We start from the raw sequence: 18,571 nt of genomic DNA on the forward strand, positions 1-18,571 counted from the left end.
CCTTTTCTTAAACTCTGCTATACTAACTGATTTCACCATATTCTCCAGCAATGAATTCCTGAGTTTAATTACACATTGTGTGAAGAAATATTTTTGCTGGTTTGTTTTAAATCTGCTACTTAGTAGCTTCATCGCATGCCCCCTAGTCCTAGCATTTTTGAAAAGAGTAAATTATAATAAACCATAAACCATAAGATGTTACCTAATACTATACACCTTTCCCAACACTGCCTCGATATTACAGCTGTCAGTCTCGACCTCCCTAGCCACACAAAAGGGCAGCTTCAACTGGGCTCCTCAGGGAGGCGCTCTGTGCCACAAAGAGCAATATACTAGCATGGTGAGCTCCAATGTGTGGCCCCTGTAGTCCATTTTTGCAGCCCTCAGATTTAGCAATCCCCACCACTACTGTGGTAGAGAAAAGGCCCCACGAAGCTCTACGCGTGCAAATGCTGGCTGGCGCATTTGTGCACATCAATGTGACCATGCAGTCATACGTGACCCAGTGGAGCTTCTGGGGGCCTTTTCTTTAACTGTAGTAGTGGAAAAACCTCCCCGCGCCAGCTCAGCCCCAGAAATCTAAGCAAGGCGGAATTACAGGCTTACTGGTTGCTGGTGAACATGTACCTCCCATTTTAATATTGGCTTGATAGGTTTGAAAAGTAAGGAGAAGGTCTTTGGACTGATGTAGCGGCTGTGCCATGTGAATCGTCATCGCTTGCACTTGGATGGTGGAAGGCTTGAAAAGCTACATTTGTACACGAAAATCTTTTGGTGGCCCCCAGAAGGACTGGGTAAAATTAGGATCTAAAAAGAAAGCAGGGATCCTTGTTTTACTCCCACAGACTCACCTCATGCATCCTCTTCTTATTCCCCTCCAGCAGGATTCATGAAGTCCGTAAGAGTTACAATGAGGATCCGCAGAATGAGCGAGATCTGTAAGGTCCAAGGAAGTCAAAAAAAGAGGATCCCTGGGGTCCCCACACCATGGCCGCTTTCTTTTTAAGACCGTGAGCTTTTAGTTCTTTGGGGTTTATTTATTTTTCATAGTTTATTTAACTTTTGATTAAACGCTTATCCACAGGTACAAAGCGTTATACAAAGAATTTAAAAATAGCTGGGAGACGAATGTTTTTAAATTATTGGACAAACATGAACTAATTATTAAGCATACTTATGACTTGAAAACAATGGGAAAAGAGGGAAGAACTACAATTTTATAGAAAGAATACATAAAAGGAAAATACAACAGGAAAAGGGAAAAAGTTAAAAATTGCTGGAGTAGATACATGTATAAAAGTCAGTTATAGGCATCTTTAAAAAGCAAGCATTTTAGGCTGCTTTTGAATTTCGCCAAGTTTCGTTCATCTCTAAGGTATAGAGGGAGAGAGTTCCAAATTAAAGGGGCGGTGACTGAAAAAATGAGGGTATGACGAGTGCCAATTTTTAGGGATGGGACATTAAGGGAATGCTGTGAAGTTGATCTTAAGGTTCTGGGAGGGTCATAGGGGATCAGGAGTCTGCCGGGGCATTAGTTTATATAGTTTTAAAGGTCAAGAGGGCAATTTTATATGTAATCCTATGTAGAACAGGCAACCAGTGGGCTTTTTGTACCAAAGGTCTGCATTTTAACTTCTGTCCTTGCTAGTTTCTTTCTCTTTGTGGTTGGGTTTGCTGGTGCTGAAAACTGCCTGAATTTCCTGCTGTCTCATCCTAGCTCTCCCGTTTGTTGTGCCCCAAATGCCTTCTACCTGGGCGCCCCACAGATCCTGTGGAGTGAAAGCGGCTGTGGCGTGGGGTTGTTTTAACTCCCACGGACATCACGAATCCCGCTCACCCCTCGGAGGTAAGCCAATTTTTAAGGACTTGCGGTAGAGATCCACAAGGTCCATGGGATCCTTGTTATACCCAGTCCTGCCCCCGGAGCTTTCTTGTGTCCACTTTGCGGCCCTTTACATGGAAAAGGCTGGAGGCCAGTCTCAGTGCCCCTAATATTTAGGTGCTGCATGGAGCTGGCCTGAGTGGGGGCCCATGGAAATGACATGGAATGCCTTTGTCCAAATGAAGCTACGGAAATGAATCAAAATGACTTGAAACTTGCTCTTTTATTAAATACGTTTCCCATATAGAGGCCAGCAATCACTCACAGTAATGGCCAGGGTTTTGAAAGCAGTGGTGAGAGAACTGTACATCTTGTCTCTTCAGCTGCTCACGGTGGCAAGTGTCTTATGACAAGCTAAAATTATTTTATAATTTTTCTGGGTGGGGGGTAAGTCTGGGGTGCCAAGAGGGCCACATGAATGTCTTTACTATCACTAGTGGGTTGCAACATTACATAATGCCAAGAACCAGAAATGCACAGAGCTTCCCATACTTAGAGCGGCTCTTCTGAAAATATTTGTGAACTACAATATTTAAAATCACCACCACTCTGATTCTGATACTTCCCATGGTTTCAGGGGCTGCAAAAAATTTGGCGGTGGGCTACAGAGAACCCACCCCAAGCTACCTCCTAAAGGACCCCTTTTATCAAGTTGCATGCAAACTAATATTTTTTCCGTATCTGCCCCTACGCTCTGGAACTCAGCTGCCAATCACTTAAGAGAGGTTACAGCCTTAAACACCTTCAAATCTAACCTGTTCAAAGATGCCTTTTAAGGATGTTGTACATATATTTTAGAGCTTCTCTCATGGCCAGTTTTCCCTACCTTATGTTTTTCCACAGTTGTCCCCTTCTCTTTTTGTACCAGACAGTCATTGTTTCAACTATGTGTTTCATGTTTATCTGTTGTATGTTTTGATTTATATTTATTTCTGTTTCCCCTGTTATTTTTAACTATGTATAATCGCCTTGAAGTCTGACTATCAAATTTTTAATAAACTTGTTTTTATTGTAGGTCGTGTTGGCACTTTTACTGTCACGGCCTGCGATAAAAATCCCTAATGCAGTTTGATAAAAGGGGGTCAAAGTGTGTGCGTGTTTTATAAAATATAAACGTAGATAGCGGCTCCTCTCCAAACACACCCGTCTGTAAGTTCACATATACACGTCCATCTAATTATGCCATGCACACTTTTAAGTGGGAGGTAATTTTAAAGAAGCCGTTTTACACAGGAAAGGTTTTGTAAAACCACTTTCTTTATTTCTTGAAAGAGCATTGTGAATCTGGGAAGTGTTTGTTATTTTTGTCGGAGAATTTTGGGCATGGAGGGGGGAGGGCGCCAAAGGAGAGTTTTCAAATTGTGTTCATGGTTGATTGACGGTGTGTCATTTTTATATTTTGGGTACCACAATGGAGAGTCTTGCTACTGGGCTCGACCTATGTAAGGACTAAATGTAATGACTGAAACATGAAAAGGCTTTGGATGCTCACGTTTTCTAGACATGCTTCTTGGTTGCATTTTGTATTGTCTTGTGCTCTCACTGTTGTTAGCTGCTTCTTGTTTCAAGTTCAGGAAGGCTGTAAGAAAGAAGTAACAATGCACCGACCTTCTGATTCAATCCCTTTTCCTGTTGTTTCTTCATTTGATTAGGGTTTGTAAGTGAGCTGTCTGGACCCTTCCTGAAATATTGTGAATTTGAACGGAGGTTTTTGTTTCGATAGGGAGGGCAGAAGGTATCCATGTCTATCATTTAGACAGGGTGGATTCAGGACACCAAAGGAAAGGTCGCAAGGAACAGTGTATCAACATTAATTTATTCTGGAGTAGTAGAAAGGAGAAGGGGTTGCTTACTGCACTCTTCCACTATGACAGGCTAAAGAATGGAGGGGTGGAGGGGGGGGGGGTGAGACACAGGACCATAGCCCTACGAATATTATGCCCCAAAACAGCATCAGAGCTCAGAGATGAGTCTAGACAGATTGGCTTGTTAGGCTTCTCTAACCAAAAGGATGTTCCAGTGCCCCTGTCCATGGGCAGTGGAACACCTTTTCGGTCTGTTTACTGGGGGGGGGGGGGGGGCCTGTAATCACTGCATTGATACTGAAACATGTGTACTCCCCCATAACCCCTTTTGTACTGGCATATAAGTGGCTCCTGCAGCCATAAGGGCTATTAGGGTGGTAGATAAGTGGGTCTAGGGGATTCTGGAGGTGGTTTAGGGGGTTCACCGTGACCTATAAGGCAGCTGTAGTGAGGAGAAGCCATGGCACCCTTTTTGTGAAGTTCACAGCAGTGCCCTGTAAGGTACCTCCCTATTTAGGTGCCAAGTCTGGGTGTTCAGTCCATCACTTTGCAGATCCTTCCAAAGTCCAACAGGGCTTGTTCTAGGCATTTTTGACTTGGACGAAAAGTTGGACGAAAATGTGGTATAAAGATGGACGATTTAGCGACTTGGACGATCAGATCAGCAGGATGTATACTTTTCGTAACAAAAAAAAACTTTGGACGTATTTTTCGAAAATGTGTCCTAGGCTGTTTTTTACTTTGGACGACTTGCGACTTAGATTAAAACGGACTTAGACGTTCCTTTCAATTATGCCCCTCCACATTTTTATTTATTTTATGTTTTAATCATTTATACCTACCTATAACCCCAAGTGAAGCACTGTTTTTCATGTCTTCTTTTTCATATCAAATAGCAGAAAATGTTTGAAAGGCATCATTCTTCATTACTATCATTTACTGGTTTTGTAAAATATGTAGACACTTGACCATAGTTAGCCAAATATTTTGACCTAATTCAATTTTTGTGTCTAACCAGCTACAGAAGTTCCACTTTAACAATTTGTAATTTTTTTTTACTTGTCTCTTCAAATTTGGTCAATAAGAGAGCCGGGAGAGACAAAAAAAAAAAAGAGCGATAATAAAGAGTGGAAACAAACTTAACCATGAGGGAAATATGCTTTTAATTACAGAAAAATCTGATCCCAACATGTCTCAACAATTATAGGCAATCTCTATTCTCTGAAACAAATGGATTATACACAGCACAAAAGCAGTCGTCCAGCCTCTGAAGGGCAGTCAGAGCTACCTCACTGCTAATGCATCTCTAAAACATATATGGAGACTCATGAACAGGAAGCTTAATTTCTTTCTTATTTATCTGAAGATATCAATAAGGCTTGACATAAATGTCACTTTTTGTTAAAGTCAAATCAGATACAGTGTGAGAAGTCACTTGAGGGCACTCCCATTAAACCCAACTGGTTTTTAGCACATCCAGGCCCTTCCTATGATGCATTTAGGGAGCAGAAATCCAGAGGAGGGAGAATGGTTAATTTATACTGATCAGGAGAGGGATCTTGGGTGATAGGGTCTGATGATCACAAGGCAATGGAACAGTGTGATTCTGTCCAAGTCCCAAACGCCCAGAACAAGACAATTTGGACATGGGAGGGGCCAGCATTGTGATGGACTGGCCACCCAGACATGGCAACAGAGCACTGGGGCACCTTAGAGGGCACTGCTGTGAACTTCACATAAAGGGTGCCAGATAAACATCTCAGCAGAACTCCCTTATAGGTTATGGTGAGACCCCCCAAAACCTACTATACGCACCCGTCTACAACCCCAATAACCCTTATGGTTGCAGGTGGTATCTATATGGCATTAGAGTAGGGTTTTGGGTTCTTTTGATGGCCTCATATGTTCCACCATAAATGTAGTGGTTAGAGTGGCTTACGGGCCTGGGTCCTCCTCTCTATGGCTCACTAGCCCACCCCCCCAGGCTACCTAAGGCTCTACTAGGCTTTCCTATACCAGGTGCTGATGTTCTGGAGAAAGGTATGTACTTTTTTATTCTGATCTTTGTGAGGGTGTGAGGGGGTCAGTGAACACTGGGGGAGTGTGTGTGGGTCTTTACTTTTGCCACTTAGACGCTGCCACACATTGAGCTGAGGATTTCAACGTATCCTCAACGATGACACTTAAGACATCACAAGGAAACCATACAAGTTCAAAGGAATTAACTGAATGTGTAGAGAAAAGGTGAAAATCTCAAAGACTGAACACTAAACAAAAGTGTCAGAAAAATATTAAAGAGCTGGGGCCAGGATGAATCCGAAGGGACAGCATAAGAGAAGGTACAAGCACCATCCAAAGAACAAAACATCTGTTTTCAAGGAAAAAGAAGATCCAATTAAGAATGTCTTGTATCCCCAGATCTTACAATCCTTCATAAAAGCAGCAAATGACCAATGGTTCTCATCTTTTCTTAAGGACCGTACATTTAGGAAAGCCAATGGTGGCTCTATGTCTCAGGAGAAAATGTTAGAATGTGAGGTATCGCAAGGCTCAGCATTATCACCAATTTTGTTTATTTATTTAAAAAATTTCTATTCTGTCTATCAACTAGGTGGATTACAAATGAACGTACATAAAATATGTACAAATTCAACTAAAAACATACTAAAATATGAACTCAGTAAAAAAAAATAAATTCAGCAAATAAAAAGATCCTAGGAAAAATACATCAAAGCAGGAATTCCTTTTACAAATAAGTTAGTTTTAAATAGTTTTTTGAATGATACAATTTATGTTTGTCACTTGGCTAGACAAATTCAAGAAGCTGATGATATTCTAAATGTTGATAGACTTTCTCCCCTTACATTGGATTTGGATCCTTTACAAAATAGTTTCAAGAATATTAATTACAGGTGATAGAGAGTCACCGTGGTTGGACAGGCTATTGGATCAACACCATGTAAGATTGGTAAGCAGTTTTAGATATTTGGGAATAATTTTTGTATACGAACATAAGAATTGCCACTGCTGGGTCAGACCAGTGGTCCATCATGCCCAGCAGTCCGCTCACACGGTGGCCCTCTGGTTAAAGACCAGCACCCTAACTGAGACTAGCCCTACCCGCGTACGTTCTGGTTCAGCAGGAACTTGTCTAACTTTGTCTTGAATCCCTGGAGGGTGTTTCCCCTATAACAGCTTCCGGAAGAGCGTTCCAGTTTTCTACCACTCTCTGGTTGAAGAAGAACTTCCTTATGTTCGTATGGAATCTATCCCCTTTCAACTTTAGAGAGTGCCCTCTCGTTCTCCCTACCTTGGAGAGGGTGAACAACCTGTCCTTATCTAATAAGTCTATTCCCTTCAGTACCTTGAATGTTTTGATCATGTCCCCTCTCAATCTCCTCTGTTTGAGGGAGAAGAAGCCCAGTTTCTCTAGAGACTGGGAGAGGATTTGGAGCATTGAGGCTAATTAGAGCTACTCAGAATTTTTTGAATGAGGATTATTTACATACTTTAATACACGCTTTTGTTTTATCAAAACAGGATTATGGTCATTTAGATTATGCAGGAATAACAGCAGGACAATTAAAATGTTTAAAAACTTTACAGAATGCAGCTATTCAGCTACTAGGTAATTTACGTATTAGGGATCATGGAATTCCTTTATATTTAAAATTTTATTGGTTTCCAATAAGCGTTGATGTAATATTATGTTCCTTGTTGATTATTAAGATCATTGGACAACAATAGAGTAGCTTTACCCCATATTTTTAAGGCTCATTTGGCATCAACTTGGAATAGAACATTATTTTATTTGGATCCAGTTTTATGGAACAGTTTACCATTAGAGCGGAAAGAACAATCCTTAATAAACTTTAAAAGACATCCAAAGGCCCATTACTATCGACTACCATACATACTCGAATATAAACTGAGATTTTGGGGTTAAAAAAAGGCCCATAAATGGGGGTCTTGGCTTATATTTGGGTCATAGCCCATCTGCCTCCCTCCCAGATTTGTTTCAGGCCTCTTTCGGGTCTGCCATATGGCCTGGTGGGATTGGCCAAGACAGGAGGGATCTCTCCCATCTCCTCTCCTGGCCAACTTTGCCAATGTTTAACCTTCCTCCCACCTCCCCCCATGTACCTTTTTGAATCCCTAGTGGTACGGCAGTGTACCGGGCAGGAGCCCCATTCTAACATAATTTTTAAAGCCAATATGAAATGTTTAGTACAGCAACTGGGACAGACAGGGAAAAATGCTTGAGTACCTGAATACAATTCATGTAAACCGTTACGAGCTCCCTGGGGAGAATGGTATCGAAAATGGAATGAATAAATGAGGGAAAAGCCACTTTGCCTCAGATGAAGTGTGTTAGTGGATTCTAGATATCCAGCAAGTTGTGTGGCAGCTACCTTTCCAGTCAACCGAGGGTTCAAATAGGGCAGCAATTAGAGGTTTGCTTCTTTTTAAATATGATCAAATATCAGACTATTTCCACACATTTGGAAATAGACCTTGTTCAAGACTAAAAAGCACCATGTTATGAAGATAGATGCCAGAATTGGCCGATGACCCCATCACTCTCTCAATGTTTGATCCTCTGACTTTGTGTCCTTGGTTTTCTTTTTCTATGGAAAACTTCACCTTCCCGTACTTTGAGATCTGTCAAATATTTGACTTTTTCAGTCATGTTCGGCCAACCCTTCTCATTTCTGTCAAAGTTTTGAATGCCATAATCCTTTTCTCAAAACTGCAATGAGGTTCTACTCATTTCTCCCAAGAGATCTAATTCACTCTTCTTTCAGTTGTGCTCAAGGGGATGTTTCCTGTCCTCAGAGAGATTATAATCTAATTTTGGTACCTGGGGCAATGGAGGATTAAGTGACAAGGAGCAGCAGGGGGATTTGAACCCATCTTTCCTGGTTGTCAGATCACTGTTCTAACCAACAGAGCTGATTCTCACATACTGCAACAGAAACTCTGGCTGAGAAGCAGACTATAGTTTCCTCTTAAAACACGTCTTTATATATCTGGTTTCTCCTGTCTGTGGATTTATTACAAAGGGATAACACATTATTGATGAAATCCGTCACCACTTTAGACAAGATGTAACACACTTACATCAGTGGTAGCTGAGATGATTAGAGACATTATTATTATCAAAGGTCAGCAAGAAGTTTGAACAAACTCCAATGTGAAGAGAAGCAAAATTCAGAGTACATTAAGAAAATGGATAAAGTGCAGCTTTGTAATTTTATAGTCACAGACCAAAATAATTCCGTTAACTCTTGCCAGGAAGAGCTCATATCCTGTGCCTTATCACTGCTCTCACCAACTGGCTCTGAAAAACTGCTTCACTGGGGGAGCTTTTCTGTTTTCAGAAAGTGATTTAACGGAGGTGGGGGGGCTCTTTGATCCCCATCCAACACATTACACTGATTCTGATTTTAATCAGCAATTCAGAAAGCTGTTTTCAAGTTTCCAAGTTTGATCGAGACTATTTTTCATGAGAATAACTAATGGGCAGACTGGATGGACCGTTCAGGTCTTTATCTGCCATTATTTACTATGTTACTTGCTATCAGTGGCATAGCAAGGGTGAGAGGTGCCCCTCTCCCCGCCTGCCATGTGCACCCCCTTCCCTTCCCTTCCCCCATACCTCTAGTTGAAGTCGTTGCTCGTGGCAATAAACAACGTGCTTCTCATGACCCCGTCGGCTCTCCCTCTGATGTCACTTCCTATACACGGCACCCAGAAGTCATGTCAGTGGGAGAGCCGATGGGGTCGCGAAGATCACGTTGTTGACTGCTGCGAACAACTTCAACTAGAGGTATGGGGGAAGGGAAGGAGGATGCACGCGAGGGGATGAATGGGAAGAGGCGGGGGAAGAGACAGAGAGGAGGAGAGGTGTTGGTGCCCCTACCAACATGGCACCCAGGGCGGACCGCTGCTTGCTATTCTACAAATTACAAGACCAGCTATGCTGCACACAAAGCTAAGTAAAGTGTGAAAAGGTAGAGAAGAGACAATGGTCAGGAAGAAAGGGCAACAGAAAGGATTGGGAAGGATGTGGAGTGCGGGATTATCATACGGAGACATCCAGGTTTTACTTCCACTTTCCTGGAGGGGTATTTCTGAGAGTGCATCTAAGTTCGACTTTGGACATTTCCCACAAGATGTCCAAAAGCCAGGGTGGGGAAACTCCCATTTTTGAAACCGCTATACTAGCAAATTTTTTGAAAAATTACCTATTTGGATGTCTTGGCCCTTAGGACATCTAACTTTTTGGGCCATTTTCAAATAGAAAATTGTCCAAATCAAGCCCATTTGGATGTGGGAGGGACCAGCATCTTAATGGACTGGCCATGCAGACATCCCAACAGGGCAGTGAGGCACCTAAGGGGGCAGATACATATTTCACCAGAATTCCCTTTTAGTGTATGGTAAGCCTCCAAACTTATTAAAGCCACCTATCTACCACCCCAATAGCCCTTATGGCTGTAGGTGGCACCTATATGGCAGTACAGAACGTTTTGGGTGGGCTCACACTTTCTACCATGGATGCACTGGTTAGAGTGGCTTATGGGCCTGGGTCCTCCTCTCTATTGTTCACTAGCCCACCCCCCAGGCTACTTAAGACACCTGGGAAAGCCTAGTAGAGTAGCATGTTCTTCTAGGCTTTCCCAAACTTTGGGAGTTAGGAAGGGGTCAGTGTATGTATATGTGTGTGTGCGTGAGTGGGGCGGGGGGGGGGTCATACTTTAATCTCTCCAGTGGTCATCTGGTCAGATTGGATACCTTTTTTGGCCCTTATTCTCTTTTAAAACAGGTCTATCTCTGAATATCTAAATGACACCCTGGACGTCTTGAAAAACATTTGATTATCCCTGCAAGACATCAAAGTGCTAAGTTTGCCCAAATCCCACCCAAAACAAGTCTCATACATGCCCCCTTAACATTTAGATGTCCTGGATAGCAAATGCCCTGCAAGATATCTAAAAAATATTAGATTCAAAAATTGGCACTTGGACATTTGGTGCTATTAATACATCCAAATACCAATTTATGCCATTTTTTGGATGTTATGCCATTATTTTGGATTTTACTGAAGCACAATCGGCAGCAGCAAAGGAAGGACGTGAGTCACCAATATACAAAAACACGAACAAAAGTGGAAAACAAACACTTGGAGGCTTTGTGAGCAGCTGTGAGAGAGGATGTGAGCTTCCGCTTACAGGAAATAGGCTGGCCAAAATGGAAGAGAGGCTCCTGCACTCCTCCAGATACAAGCAACACCAAAGGTGGAAACCACCCATCGTACCTGTGCAGTGGGGCAAGCATGGCAGAGAGAAAGGACACACTTCCAACCATTGTGCAAATCACTCATCTCATAAAACAAGAAGCACTATTGCCCCCTGTGTGTGCTTGCTCTGTTTCTTTGTGTGTGTGTCTGTGTGTTACTACACAGTCTTCCCCAGTGCATGACCCAACACAAGGAGTGTTCTTTGTATTACAGGATATGATGACAAAAAAGGCCTTTTAAGGTTCTTCTAATCTGCCTGATTTTATCATCAGAATTTTCTAAAAGAACATAAGACTAGCCTTACTGGATCAGACATTTCAATGGTTCATCTAGCCCAGTATCCCGTCTTCACGGAGGCCAATCGAAGCTCCTGGCTTTCACTTGTGTTTTCCTTCTGCAGTAATCATGTGTACAGTTATTCCATCACTTAAGTGAAGCTTTTAAGAGCTGCGGCAGTTTCATGACAGAGGACACCTGAAGGCCTCAGATCTTCATCCTCTGAGAATAGAGGAGTTATTGAACTGCTATAACTACTTTTAAGACCCAGAGCTTAACTATATGGCTCATTTTGGAGATTGTGGAAGGGGTTATAGATCAGAATTGGAAAAAGGAGGTAAAGATTTGTTATGGTTATTTTGTTTCAGTTTACATATGTTGTAAATGGATACTTGTGATTTTAGTACAGTACAGCATTTTACACTTGTTTCCGAATATCAGCTACTGTGGGGTGGCATAGTCAGGTGTATTGGTCTGGGGGGTGTTAAGTAAACACTGCCTTCCTGAAGTTTAGTAGTGACTCGAGTGAGTGGGTCCAGAAATATGAGCATGAGGATCTGAAAGGGACCATAGCAGAACTGCTTCAACTAATAGTCCATCTGCCAATCAAATCGGGAGGAATGGGCATCAACATGGCAGATGAGGTTCAACGTGGATAAGTGTAAAGTGATGCATGTAGGTAACAAAAATCTCATGCACAAATACAGGATGTCCGGGGTGGTACTTGGAGAGACCTCCCAGGAAAGAGACTTAGGAGTTATGATCGACAAGTTGATGAAGCCGTCCATGCAATGTGTGGTGGCGGCGGCAAAAAGGGCAAACAGAATGCTAGGAATGATAAAGAAGGGGATCACGAACAGATCGGAAAAGGTTATCATGCCGCTGTACTGGGCCATGGTGCGCCCTCACCTGGAGTAATGCGTCCAGCACTGGTCGCCGTACATGAAGAAGGACACGGTACTACTCGAAAGGGTCCAGAGAAGAGCGACTAAAATGGTTAAGGGGCTGGAGGAGTTGTTGTACAGTGAAAGATTAGAGAAACTGGGCCTTTTCTCCCTCGAACAGAAGAGATTGAGAGGGGACATGATCGAAACATTCAAGGTACTGAAGGGAATAGACTTAGTAGATAAGGACAGGTTGTTCATCCTCACCAAGGTAGGGAGAACGAGAGGGCACTCTCTAAAATTGAAAGGGAATAGATTCCATACAAATGTAAGGAAATTCTTCACTCAGAGAGTGGTAGAAAACTGGAATGCTCTTCTGGAGTCTGTCGTAGGAGAAAACACCTTCCTGGGATTCAAGACAAAGTTAGACAAGTTCCTGCTGAACCAGAACGTTCACAGGTAGGGCTAGTCTCAATTAGGGCGCTGGTCTTTGACCAAAGGGCCGCTGCGTGAGCGGACTGCTGGGCATGATGGACCACTAGTCTGATCCAACAGCGGCAATTCTTATGTTATTATGTCTGATCTGCAGATGGACACCTCTGTACCCCTCAGAAGGGAATCACCAACCACCACTACCTTACACCTCCTAGTGGTCACAGACTCAACAACTTTGAGGATTTTATAATAATAATAGTTTATTTTTTATATACCGCCATACCCATGCGAGTTCAAGGCGGTTTACATTGAGTTACATTAGGGTCTGCTTTTGATTTTGAGCTTTGGTCCTTCCTTTCCCTGGCATGCTCTTATCTCCTCCATTTCCAGGTGCCCATTTCTCATCTCCTCCATTGTGGTTCTTTAGTTCAAGGTCAGGAGGAGTCACCATATTGATCCTGCACAGTCCTATAATCGGAGTCCAGCTAGCCTCTTCTTCACTGCTGGAAATCTTTGATGCCTCATGAAGCATTTCATCATGTACCTCTTATTCTCACATATGGCAACTCTTATGTTCTTGTGTACCTCAATCTAACTCATTTTAGTATCAGTCCTCCTCTTGGCATCATTATCAGACACTATGGTACTTTTAAGCTGCTTCCTGGTGATGACCATCCACAACCAGGGCATCTAATATTCCCTTAGTGTATAATTGGCTCCTTGGAATGTATTCAGTCATGCCATGACTCTCCTGAGTACAGCAATCACTTTTCTTCAGTCTCTATGTTTCTTATCAATTTGCCAGCCCACCCGACCAACCAACAGCTTATTGTTTATATAATTATAAGCATTTTGCAATCCAAAGCCCTTTGTCTGAAGATAAATTACTCAGGCTCTCATGATGCATTTGTACAATGCTCACTGTTGCAGCCACAATGGACTTGCAAATGCTGTCACAGAACACAGCCCTTATTTCTATGGTTCCCCACCTGTTTTAAGAAGAAAATGTACTTATCAGTGGCTCAAATTGCACTGGAATCAACATTCCTGATCCTTTCTTCGATTGCTCTCCTTCCAGGCTGTGCCTATTTTTTATGGATTATCACATAATAGTGACACCAGCTACTCCTGCTTATAAATGCCTCAGACCAAGCACAGTAGGTTCATTGGACCAATCATCATTCTTGAGGCATGAGGTCACAGTACTGTAATATTATAAGAACAAAGGCCAGCACTATCTTGAACTTCATGTTCTAGAGTTGGATATGAACAAACAGATTTTCCTCTCAGCTCCTAAGACCGTCTTATCAAATTAGACCTACTGCAGTCAGTGGCTCTCTAAAAGTCATCAGTTTTGTAGCCGCTATCTAGTAAGGCAATCTGGTCATGCTTTTGGTTTGAGTCTCGACCAAAGCATAATGCCTGTCCTCAATCAGTGCTGGCTAAGCTCTCATTAAGACCTAACCTTGACTGTGCAGGTGTTCTAAAGCCTAGACATCTATAACCGAGGGAATCACTCACTCGTAAGCCTAACTCAATCCTTGTTGATGGAAAATGTCATATTGCTTACCTGTAACAAGTGATGCCCATAGACAGTAGGATGGGGAATAGAGAGTTGCGCGGGGACAGAAATCCCACCCATCCCTGCCAGGATCCTCTCCGTCCCCACCCGTCCCCGTCAGGATCCTCTCCGTCCCCACCAATCCCCGCAAGGAATTACCTCCATCCCCGCCCTTCCCCATAAAAAGCAGCAATTACTTCTGACAGGATCATCAATTCCAGTTTCTTTTGTTTTTGTGCTGCTGTTTTCCTTGTGGAATCTCTTTGGTGGAACCCTTTTTTTGTTTTCTGTTCAGGTAATTAACTTATAAACCCCCTCTTTTACTAAGGCTGATGTGTCCATTATATTATATGGATGAACCCTGCTTCCAAAGCCTTCCATCCCCGTGGGAGTCCCGTTGGCCAGAGGGGGGTCCCCGTGGGAGTCCCGTGGGTTAGGGGGGATTCCCACGGGACTCCTGTGATCCCCGTTCCCATGCAGACCTCTAATTGGGAAGCCATATAATTCCACCCACTGTTTTCTTTCTATGACTTTTGAGCTTAGATGCGAAGGAGACTGCCATGCATACTCAGAATGGTACTTCAGCTCTGTAAAACCAGTTCTCTCCTGTCACCATTAGATATCACCCACTCATGTGCCTGACTTAGTCCTGCTGTCTACAGAAAACACCTGATACAGGTGAGCAACAGTGCAATTCTGCTTTTGAATCAGCAGTCAAAGACAAGGGAATGGGGACTTGTATACTGTCTTTTTATGGCTTTGACATTTCAAAGCGGTGGGCACACAGAGTAGAACCAGGATTTGATCTCACAACCTCTGGGTGCAGAGGCAGCAGCTCAACCAGTGAATCACAGCTCTTTCCATTTTTAATTCCTGTTTCTGAAACTTTCCATCACCATCTCCTGCCCTCTCTCATGGTGCTGCTGGAGATGGTGCAACACAGATCTCCTCCCCCCCCCCAACGGCTTTCTTTTCTTATCAGAAAGACCAAAATTTCTGCAGGAAACAGTGCTTGTTATTGCTCCCATTTCTTTCCTGTAAGATAAGGGACTTCCCTGTCCCTAGAGGCTGAGAGGCATGCTTTATAATAGAAACTCAAAATGAAGTAGCAGCAGCTCCAGAAAAAGGCTGATGTGCTGACCAACATGAAAAAGAAATGCATGCCTGGACTTTCTAGTTCCCATTGTCATGGGCTCTGATCTGCTTCCTTTTCTACAAGGACTAGAACTCATTTGCCAAAATTTAAGAATAATATGCCCATTCCCATTGCACCCTGGAAACTGGAACCAGCTCAAACTTAAAGCATGTTCCTTTTTATCCTGCTAACTCCAGACCCAGCTCAGATTCTGATCCAGTTCTTATTTTCAAACTTGTTAAGTGCCCTGAGTTTCAGGTAAAAACAAACCCAATGAAAAATAACTTAGATTCTGAGCCCACTAGGAGACAGATAAAATACCTGCATATAATGTGTACAGCGCTGTGTACACCTAATCGAAATGTTGTAGTAATAATAGGTAACTGCATCAGCACCTGAACCTACTCAGTTGTGTTTTTTATTATCATTGAGAGATTCTATTCTTTACTACCTATGACTGGGGAGTCAATTCAGAGCAGTCTACATGAGCCTCTGCAAAGGCGCTACAATACATAAGCGTCTGTAAAGGTGTTACGATACATGAGCTTCTGTAGAGATGTTTTTACAGTTCATTTAGACTGAAAGATGATCAGAGGCTCATTAAATTCAGCCTGATAAAACAATCAATGTCCTGTTTCATGAGTATGTGGAAAATACTGGTAGCCAGCAGCAGCCACTTCCTCAGTGGTGAGGAATAAAAAAGCATCGACCTCAGCAAACCGCATCAAATTCCTGCTTGAATATGGTAACAGACACATTCTTTTATTGGACACCCTGACCCCTAGTGGTTGCATCGCAAAAGACGAGCAGTACGAGGCCAAGACCACCGATTCAAATAAGGGAGCTGTTGGAGCAGAAGTGCCCTTCCAGCCCGTTCAGTGCTGGAGAAGTGCAGGGGGTAGTTTGGGGATATTTCTGAACACTAAGTCGCTCCTTGGGAGCATGATAATGGTGTGATGCTCCTGGACGACATTTACCACCACCACCCTCTTGAACTTGTGCTAAACTTGCAACCATAACTTGCTGAGTTTTATACAAGCTGTTATTCTTTGGCATAATAACGAGCTGCTTTTTATGCATTTTCAGGCTTCACGCTTCATTATTATTTAACTTGTATTCAGCAGCTTTAGGTTTTAGTGCTGTAGACACAAACGTTATTTGTTAGAAACAAATCCATTTCACCAATCTGATTAGAAAAGAAATCTTTTCCTTTCTAGATGACAAAAGCCATGGTTGGAAACTGAAAAATCAACATTTTCCATTAGTCCAACCCCATATTGCACTTTGCATGTTCCTCCCCTATCCATTATCCCAGACTTCCATCCATATCTCCGTCACCATCTGTTCACATCACCCCTTTCTCAGCAATCATCTTACTTCTCTCCAGTGGCGTAGTAAGGATCTTGTTTACACCTTTCTGCTAATTAGAACCTGGCTTCACTTTTGCTATTAAACCAGAATATTCCATATGCTAATTTATGTTCTGTGCCCAACATATTTTCTTCAAAAATAGTTCTGATAGCAGACAGAGCTGTCAAGTACAGGGTGGTGTTAAGATGCTCAATGAATCTCCCATTAGCAGGTATTTTGAAGCTGAAGAAACCAGAGTGTAGAAGCGGAGCAGCTTAATTCATTGATCTGTATTGCCACCTGCTGGTATGACTACAGAGTTACTACTACTGTACTTACCATTTCTATAGTGCTACTAGATGGAGAACGACACGGAGACAGATTTTTCCCTGTCCCTGTGGGAACTCATTTTCCCGTCCCATCCCTGCCAGCTCTGTCCTCATCGGCATAAGCCTCAAACACTTTAAAATCATAAGTGTTTGAGGCTTGTGCAGTTAAGGCAGAGCTTACAGGAATGGGACAGGGACAGGAATAGCAACAAAACTCACAGGTTCAGGATGGGGAAATTGAGTTCTTGCAGGGACGGGGAAAAATTTGTCCCATGTCATTCTCTACTACGAGACATCTGCAGTGCTTTACATCAAAACACAGAAGCGACACAGCTCCTGCTCAAAAGAGCTTACAATCTAGTCAAGGCAGATAAACTGGACAAGATGGTGCATCTACTGTATACACAGTTGCAATTGAACTTTTCATGGCTGGCTCAGGTGTGGAAATTAAGTGTATAGAACAGCAGATATGAAATGCTAGGTACACAAATTTCCAAAAAACATTGAGGGTGCTACGCTTGACTCAATACTGGGATGCTTAAGCACCAAAAGATTTAGCACCTATGAGAACTTAGAAAGGGGGATGGATTTTGGAGTCGGCCACACCTTTTTCAGTAACAGCTTAAACAGTTACTTTCAGGTAATTTTCTGCACCCAACGGGATATTAATCTGAATAGGTACCTGAGACATTATAGGATTCACTAAACCTACCAATCCTGTAACGATGATCGCAAAATCAGTTTTACTGGTTTTGCAATCATTCCCTGCTGTCCTATCAATCTCCCATCCGATCTGATCCACCCATGCAAATGAGCAAAATCCCATGCAAAATAGCCAAGCGATTGATTATATTCAAGTGCCCTGCCCTTCCCAGTTTCTACACCTAGCCCTCTCCCTCCCTCCCTATACCTTGCAGGCGTTTCTCCAAGGACCAAAAGACCTGGGACAAGAAGGATCCCTTCCACCTCCTATCCCAGCCGATTCTAAAACATCCCACCTTCCAAGACCTCTAGAATGTCTTCCTTGAAAGCTCTGGTGGTCCAGTGGTAAACCGGAACAAGAGCAATCTTCCTACGCTCAACCCCTGGGTGAGCTTCTATCTATAATGGCTGCTTCGAGCAAACTTTGCGAGACCACAGGAACTCGTAGCAACCATTTTAGAAAGCAGCTTGCATGGGGCAGGAGCACAGGAAGATTGCTTCTGCCCTGGTTCACCGCTGGACCATCAAGACTTTCAAAGTAGGCGGGAGGGAGGTGGTATGTTTTAAAGTAGGCGGGAGAGAGGTGGGATGTTTTAGAGTCGACCAGGACAGAAGGTGGGAGGGATCCCTATTGTCCTGACTCACCACTGGACCACCAGGGCTTATGGCAGGCCCAGGGGAAGCCTGTAACAGGTCTGGGAGGGGAATGGGTGGGCGCTGACTCGAATATAAATGGAGACCCCCATTTTTGGGGGTATATACAGTAAACATGCTGAAAGATAGTGAGTGTCACAGAGTGAACCAGCCATCACAGCAGGATATGAAGGCAGCTTAGATGACACTCAAAAGTTCAGTGGCAGTGCCCAGTGCTCTCAGAAGGTCAATACTTCAGGCAGATTGGAATGCTGT

The sequence above is a fragment of the Geotrypetes seraphini genome, chromosome 17 (genome assembly GCF_902459505.1).
Source record: "Geotrypetes seraphini chromosome 17, aGeoSer1.1, whole genome shotgun sequence".
Lineage (NCBI taxonomy): Eukaryota > Metazoa > Chordata > Amphibia > Gymnophiona > Dermophiidae > Geotrypetes > Geotrypetes seraphini.